The following is an 8933-nucleotide window of genomic DNA, read 5'->3' on the forward strand; positions in this document are numbered from 1 at the left end:
GTTGTATACCAGGTTCGGTAAAAAAATTTACACTTTCAATTTAGAACTTAAGTCAGATGTATTTCAGCAACCAGTTGTAGAAAGGGTATGTCAATAAAATATCAATAACTAATATGATTGCTTGGCTACCTTAGTAATCGATGTAGTCCCACTTGGCTGAATTCCAGGTGGCCACGGAAGGCTTAGCACCCATTGTAGATTTAGACCTCAGACATAGTATCTCAGTGCTTTTTGACGGTGTCCTTCAGGCTACTGATATTTGGATGACAGACGGTGCAGGCCTTGGACTCAACTTTGACCCAAAAAGTGAAGTACAAATGGCATCTGGTAAGCCACATTTTCTTTGACCAGACTGGCAAGTTGTCCTTCAACCGCTTCTGGATCTTTTTGGACGTGTATGCAGGAGAACCATCCTCCTGGAACACCACGTTCATGTGCGGGTAGTTTGTCTGGACCCATTGTAACATGGAAATCTCTGTTGGTTTCTTGCCAGCGTCCAAAAGTACGTGGCCCGAAATTCGTTGGTCACGTTCAGATTGCATTTTCTCGGCTTCTAAGACACTTGGGAAGATCTTGTTTTTTTTTTTTTTTTTTTTCATTACGTTTTTTACTTATTTTTAGTATTTGAGCGGAACAATTTTACTGCATACACAAAAACGTTGATTTATGTACCAAAAACGAAGTGTAAAGATTTTTTCGCCACACCCGGTGATACAATTTTTTTTGGGATGTGACCTGACTAATGCCTAATCCTCTCTCATACTCTTAAAATACAATGAGCCTACCTACCTATATAACTAAGTAAGTACTTACATGATTAAATAAAGTCAATTTTATTAAATTTGTATTGTGTAGATAGCACGTTCTGTAAGAAGATTAGTATCTACTCAACAAAAGAAATTAAATATGCCCAATAAAGGTAAGTCCTTTTAAGGATTTATTTTCTTTTGAGTGCGTTTTGAACTTATCAACAAAAACCCCTATCTACCTAAATGATTATTGTTGATCTTAAAGTAGGTGATATTGATGTAATTACATCGGCCACTAGGAATTAATAACATTATTCATGTCATTGAATACTCTAAGTACATTGATAGATAGACATTATAGACAACCTTGTGACAAGGTGTCTCTTCATTTACAATCTAAAAAATAAAACATTTGTTGAATAGGATCAATAAGTTTTACTAATATTTGGCGTGGAACAAGACTCAGTCACTCAAACTTATAGTGTATTTTTATGCTTTACTCTTAAATGTTTTTTTTTATAGCCTGAATATAATTTTTTATCAAGTTTATCAGTTGAAAAACGTTGCATAGAAGTTATTATAACACAATCAATGATTTTTTTAATTACTTTTTTTTCTCATTACTAATTACTCATTACCTACTTAGCATGTTTTATTATGCAAAAATATTTTAAAATCTACTCACACATATCAACAGCGTTGTTTCGGATGTAAAAAAAGTTAAATTTTGGCACATTTTAGTTAAATATTATAGAAAAGTGTGCTTTTTTGTTATGTCGCAAAGTACCCAAGAAAAAATATTTCTGGGATAAAAGATCAAAGTGTTTCAACCTGGGAATGATACATGTATTACCTTTAACATTTTGTACGAGTCAATCATAAAAAAAAATACCAAAAATGAAGTATAGACCCGTTAAAGTTAGGCATCATCTTTTCAGCGAAGGATTTTCAACATGTGTATATCGTAAATCTTTAATATACAAGAAAGAGAGATGGCTAATTGATTAACAATATCAATATTATTTATAGTATCCAGTATTGTTTGTGTACGATTATCATTTATTCATTGAGTATTTTTGCTTATTTTTGCTTTATATGATAATAGTATAATTACTATGTATCTTTAAAGAGCTGATCCTAAGTCATTTTTTATTATGATTTTTTTAAATATATCTTTTATTAAATGTACACAAAAATATTGTATATCCTTTCCCGAAAAGATGATTCCTAATTTTACGGGTCTAAACTCCATTTTTTTTCTTTTTTAATTGACTTGTGGGAAAATGATAAAGGTATTTATTTCATTGTAGTACTCCCAGGTTGAAAAACTTACTCTTTGTAAGTTTTTTCAATCAAAAACTGTTCGGGTTTAGTTCAAAAACGTTGTTTACGCGAAAGACACATTAATTGTATTACGTGACTTCACAGTGATTCTCAGATACTGATGAATTCACAAAAGAATAATATTGTGAAAACTACATTGTGTTTTGCTACTTGATTTTTAACAATAAAAAAACCCTTCCCCTTACATGAGGCTTAGTATTTGAGCCTTGTTCCACTCCAGATATTTGTGGAACTCCTTGGTATGATATTCATGGGGTTTTTTTTTTGTTTTTTTTTGGTTTCTGTTTTTATTGATAATTTTCATCAATTAGTTGTTTATAATAGAGTTGATACATGAGGAAAATTGGCCGATTTGGCCATTTACATAAAATTGAGTAGATATTGCATTATGATGGGATCCAATAAGAATATTTAATTCAATCAGATTTAGTTTTGGATGGGTCTAAAAAGACCGCAGTCCTATTTGTCCGATCCTAATAAAATGTACCAGTTCTAAACCAGTCTTTATCGGTGCTTTAAAGTAACTACAATAGCTGAAATGACGTAGTTACACATTCGTTTCAGCTGTTTGACATAAAATCTTTCAAAGAGACACTATACCGGAAGTTTAAAGTAGGAAGTGTGTGGCTCGTACTTAATATTATAAGCTTCACATTTATTATCATATAGAAATACAAATGTATAGGTATGCTTTTAATAAAGTAGAGAGTATCGAATAAAATACTATTGTGGATTTCAATGCTATTATAAAGTATATATTATGACTGTAATTCATTTTAAAAAATGTGAGTAAATAATATGTTAAAAGATAAATAGCAGTTGGTATGATTGACTTATTTGGCTAACTACTATATGATTTTGGGCCTTTTTTTTTTTGTTTATTTTTGGAAGAATGGTGGTGGAATACAACGACGTCAAGACTGAAGAGCCGTTGAAAATAAAAAAGATCGGACCGATAGAAAAAAAGAAGACTAATTTGGGGAAGTAGTCCTACGACCGATCCAACACTAATCAGACATGACTGTTGTCAAAGTACAAATGCAGTATACGTTCTTTTATGACATATGATAATGAGATAAGTGCAACAACGTGAGTGAACGGAAAACAAAGGAGTCAAGTATTATTGATGTCAATCTTAATAACTTAAAAAACAAAAAAAAATAAAAAAATGAGACGATAAAAATTGATATTGTTTTTTTTCTTCACAATAATACTCCAGAATACTCGATAAATATAATTGAAGGGCTGTCATATTTCAATTAATGTCTACGTATCCAACAATAATAAAAAATTTCCAGTCGTCGACAAAAGTTGCGTTTCTTTCAAGAACATTAAAGAGCATATTAATATGTCAATTGATTTAATTCTCAAAATTTATTAATGAATAGTCTTCAAAGGTAGCGAATCACTGTGTTAAATACACTACATAAATGTACGTCATTTAAGAGAAATTCATTTGTTCAAAAGAAACGATTAATCATACAAAATATAATTATATTTTATTTATTTGGTGGTTAGTAGATCATTATTACATTTACTTTATTAAACGATTTGGATATTTATAAATGATGTCTGGACGCCTAAAATGCCGCAACTATGGATACATACCTACAAACATTCTATAAAAATAAAACATACTATTGCGATGATATCACTACTTATTTTGTCTTATCTTACCAAAAATTTCTAAATTCAACAATTTTAGACGAATATTGATAAAAATACATTCAATTTTTAGTACTTTTATTTTTTTTTGCTTCAAAAAAGTTGTGTCAGAAAATAATATTTGAATAAATAAATGAAGAATTCCTTTATAAGGAAAACATATTTAAAATATTGATTAAGTAAGAAAAATATCGTTCACGATCAAGTCTCGAAATGCCGTCATAGAAAAAGGCAACAAAATGGTTACTTTTTTATAAATTTATGTATTATATAAAATCCCATGTACATTTATTAACGAATAAAATAATCATCTAAATGTGTATGTTTGTATGAATATATGAAAATGAGTAACCGGGCATAATGTATAAAATGCTCACTTATGTATATCCTAAACATATTTTGATCTAAGAAATATCAATGTATGTAGTTGCATAAATAAAATATTGCAGGCGGGTACAATGTGTATGTATAACAAGGGTACTGTTTCTATTTTTTATTGGTATATTTTGTATATCATTCATAATTCATATGTAATTACAGTATGTATTAAGATTCAAATAGTGAGCCCTCTTAAGATTAAAGTACGCAAATAATTAAATTCTTTCTTTTTTTTTCCCACAAAATCTCATTATTCTTTTATTCTAGAGGACACATTATGGTATATCAATTGATATAAGCTCATGTATAATGGAAAGTAACACTGAAAATTTCTTGGGGAGTTTTCTTTAATATTTTATATTATTAAAGCCAAATTTGTCTTTTTGCCAACACCTAATTTCTCCGGACAATGCCAAGTACTACGGGTAATAGACCTATAAATGACAATGATACCCTGAATAAACGCTTCTTTCCTATGATTTCATTTAATTCTTAAATCTTCTTATAATTTATTAAAGTGCTTCACATTTAAAAATAGAAAAAAGGTCAATTATCATGATTATTTTTGTAAAAACATACTTCTCAGCAAGAAGAAATTGGTCAGGTATAAAGCAATTTCAATTATTATTCATGCATTGATATTCTTTTTGTTTAAATATTTCACTCAGAAAAGGGTAAAGTCATTCCAGTTCACAATAAAGCTATGTTATTGTTTTAAAATGAAACAAAAAGCATGATGACACAACTAAAGTAGATGACTAATTGAAATAGGACTTAATGTAGTTTGTCCACAGAATGGAGAAAGGAGTCAACATAACGAGGTTTGTATGTATATTAGAGGTGGACTCGGGTTAGCCCCAAAACCGGAAGACCACCTTCCGAGCTTCCTTTTGTCTATCCCAATAAAGCCCATGGCTCGAATCTTCAGGATCAACATTTATTTCTTATATAAAATAACTCCTTTACAACTAATGGACGACGTCATCCTCGATTTGACACTTCATGGAAAAAAACCCTTACAATGATGTCATTGATTATTTGCAAACAGTGTTGGATCGACCTTAAAAATTTAAAAAGACTCCAGTCCTATCTTTTTATCCCTAATAAAATTTGTCAGTTCTAGGATCGGTCTTTTATGCTAACTACAACAACTGAAATGACTTAGTTACTAACTATGTCTTTCAGCTATCCAGCACAACCTCTTTCAAAGAGACAAGATACCTTGAAGTTTAAAATAGGAGGTATGTGACTAGAACTTGATATTATACGTTTTAGCTATCATTAATTATTTTCTTCGTTTTTATATTATTTAATCCTAGTTAGTAGCTATGATTGTAGAAAACAAAAAGATAGGCAGGACTGAAGGACCGTCGTATCGGTCCTTAGACCTTTGAATGGTAAATAATATCGGATGGATAAAAAAAGGCTTATTGAGGGAAAGAATAATGATTGAGAAATCAGTCTTAGGACCGATCCAAGACTATTTGTAAGTGCTACACTAATTAAAATATGATCGAACGATTATATTTATTATTCTCCTCGAGACATGACGTAAAATTATAAAACGAAAAAGGAGTATTTTCATTTTTAAATTACAGTACAATGGATCTCGAGGACTCGTGTCTTTCCTGGACGATACAAACTATGAAGAAATTTCATCTTATATGAAAAATTTGGAGAATTCTATAAAAATGGCTAGAGATCAAATATGAGCGAACTCTCATCGTCATCATCAAAACGTGTTTTGTTTTTCTGAAAAGTTGGAACTGCTGGCTTCAATGAACTACTGAAATGTACAATATGATCAAATGAATATCCAATATCACATCAAAAAGGAAAATACGTCCACACTATGAAGACTGCCAAGAAAGAACATACAAAAAAACTAGAGAGATCTATTGAAAAATCGAGTCAACCTTCTCTGAAAGACATTTTAAACAGTAACAACAGTAATGAGTATATATTGGATTACTTTGATTGTATAGATTCTCATATTTTAGCCACAATGCCTGCACCTTGGCCTATCACACAAAACTCCGTAGCCCAATCCACCTCTAAAGTTCCTCAATGATAATATTGAAGGAATATTTTTTATAACAACGATCGAAAGTATTTTGGAATGTTATCACAAAGTAATAAAAAAATGTCACATAAATTATAATTATTGATGATTTACATAAATGTCTTACGAATAATTTCTATTTCTAAATAAATGTCAGACATCATTAAGGGAGTCTGAACTACATATTTATATGTATGCAAGTGAAATTATGTTCATTAACTCAGCTTAAGCATTTATGTACCTTCAAAATATACATATTTAACTGATAATTAATTAATTATTTAACATTTTTAGAAATACATGATTTAAATGCAAGGTTGTGCCCTTATCGGTCTAGCGGTTCCGGTTCTTGAACCACTAGAGCCGGAACTGATAAAATGAACCGAAACTGGAACTGAGACCGTAATATCTTACTGATACGTCTCAGTTTTTGTCCTTTTGTTCCTATATAGAACATATAAAGAATATGATATCTGCATATATATAAAAGAGAGATTGTGTGTTTGTGTGTAGATGTCCTGCCCTTTTATATGTATCCACACGATGGAACTTAGGAGGCTGAAATTTTGCATGGGTCCCTCTTTTGATCTTAGACAGGTGTGTCGATTTTTGGGGAGGTCATATAAGGGGGCTTATGCTAGACCCAAAACCCAAAAACCGTTTTTTGCAGCTCAAGAAGACAAGATAGAAGAGGGTTGATTAATTTATCAATAATTTATTGGTGTTTCAATAAACAACTATATCTCTCTTTTTTCATAAAGGAACTTAATAACTCAACCATAATGTGCGGGGACTTCAATATTTCTGCAGTTGACTGGAATACTCTGACACCTTATTCCAACTCAGCAAATCTACTTATCCAGGCTTTCTTTGACTCCTTTCTCCACCAATACATCACGGAATCTACACAAATGAAAGGAAACATATTAGATATTGTCCTCTCTAACTCATCAAGTAATATTAAGACCGAGGTAATGAAGGAAGTGTACCTCTAAGATCACTACCCCATTGTCATTGAAGTAGATTACATTGTCAAGTTGAAAAAACCACCCGAGTCACCCAGCCACACTCTAGATTTTAATAACGCCAATTACATAGCAATCCAAACAAGCTCGTTATCCATTGACTGGGGTTCACTCTTCTCCGCCCAAATATCTCCACGAACATGGTACCAAGTGTTGAGGATAAGTGGTCTACATTTCGTGATATAATTCCCTCCCTTATTGATAAGTACGTTCCCAACAAAAATCTCATAATGATAAGGGGTCTCCATGGACTAATATGAGCATCATCCTATTAGCAAGGAAGAAAAGAAAATCCTGCTGTGAATAAAAAAAAATTCGCTGTCCTCAAAACTTAGAAAAGTATAAAGCTCTCCAAAATGATGTTAAACTTCTGGTGTCTTCGAGTAGACGTAAATTTGAAGATAAATTGTTAGCTAACATTGATAAAAATAACCCCAAGCCTGTTTTCTCTTATATCAAACACAAATCATAGCATTGCAAATCTTTTTAACGACTTCTTTCACTCAGTTTACTCAACAAATTCTGAGACTCCCTACATTGATCAACTACTCCCAGATAACCTTCCTCTCCTATCCAAGATTTTCTTTGCGGAATCAGTTGTCCTAAAAGCTATTTCCTCCTTCAATAGTTCTTTCTCGTCGGGTCCTGATGGTATTTGTGCTTTCTTCTTGAATATTTACTTCCCTCTTATAATAATATTCAACAATGCAATGTAGGAGGGAGTGGTGTCGTTTGACTGGAAATGCGCCAATATTATCCCAATACACATAAAGGAAGCCATAAGGATGTTCGTAATTACAGACCAGTTTCGATCACAGGCCAGATCTCTCGACTAATGGAGAAGCTAATCAATTCTAAATTGAGAAGTTTTTTTGCACAACACAATTTAATATCTCCCAGACAACAAGGATTCCGAACTGGAAGGTCTTGTGTTACAAACCCGTTGTCATTCTGGGATGATAGCGTTCAAGTAGGGACTCCTCACCGGATTCATATGTTTTATACTTTGATTTCAGCAAGGCGTTCCACAAGGTGCTGCATGGTGGGTTCGAACACAAACTAAATTGCATTGGGATTGGGGGTGAACTATTGCAGTGGATTTCATCTTGGCTCAGAAATCGATAACAGCCAGTTCTGATAAACAGCATTGGATCAGCTTCAATAGGTGCCCCATCCTCTGTATCTCAAGGTAGTGTACTTGGAACTACCCTCTCCTCTGTCTATATTAATGACCTGTGTGACAACGTCAGATCCAAAATATATATGTATGCTGACGATACAAAGCTTGTTTGCCACTCAGAAGAGGAGGCCGAACATGACCTCAGAGAATTTCTGAGGTGGAGCGACCGATGGAGAGTTCCTGTCAATCTTGAGAAGAGCTCTTTTATAATTTTTCGGGGGAGGCTATTGATCTTGGATAGATGAAGAATGTGGGTGTCATTAAGGATCTTGGAGTGCTGACATCTTCTAATATGAAATTCAACACTTGCATTTACAATATTCTTAGTAAAGCAAACAGAGCGATTGGGCTTATTAAAAGGAGTTTTAAAACCAAAAATATGAAGCAGATGAAGAAGCTTTATGAAGCATATGTTATGCCTATTTTAAACTACGCTTCTCAGTTGTGGAATCCAATGTATAGAAAGGAAATCAGAGCTCTTGAAAATCTACAGAAACTCTTTATTAATATAATATGCGGCGATATATCCT

At 32.3% G+C, this 8933-nt stretch overlaps 1 long non-coding RNA gene across 1 annotated transcript; it reads left to right on the forward strand.

Annotated features, from left to right (window-relative positions):
* Positions 1-4407: 4407 nt before the first annotated feature.
* On the forward strand, positions 4408-6360 carry LOC139905544 (uncharacterized). Its single transcript, XR_011780410.1, has 3 exons — positions 4408-5622; positions 5735-6076; positions 6137-6360. It is a non-coding gene; the product is annotated as an uncharacterized lncRNA (long non-coding RNA).
* Positions 6361-8933: the final 2573 nt, after the last annotated feature.

The sequence above is a fragment of the Lepeophtheirus salmonis genome, chromosome 5 (genome assembly GCF_016086655.4).
Source record: "Lepeophtheirus salmonis chromosome 5, UVic_Lsal_1.4, whole genome shotgun sequence".
Classification (NCBI taxonomy): Eukaryota; Metazoa; Arthropoda; class Copepoda; order Siphonostomatoida; family Caligidae; genus Lepeophtheirus; species Lepeophtheirus salmonis.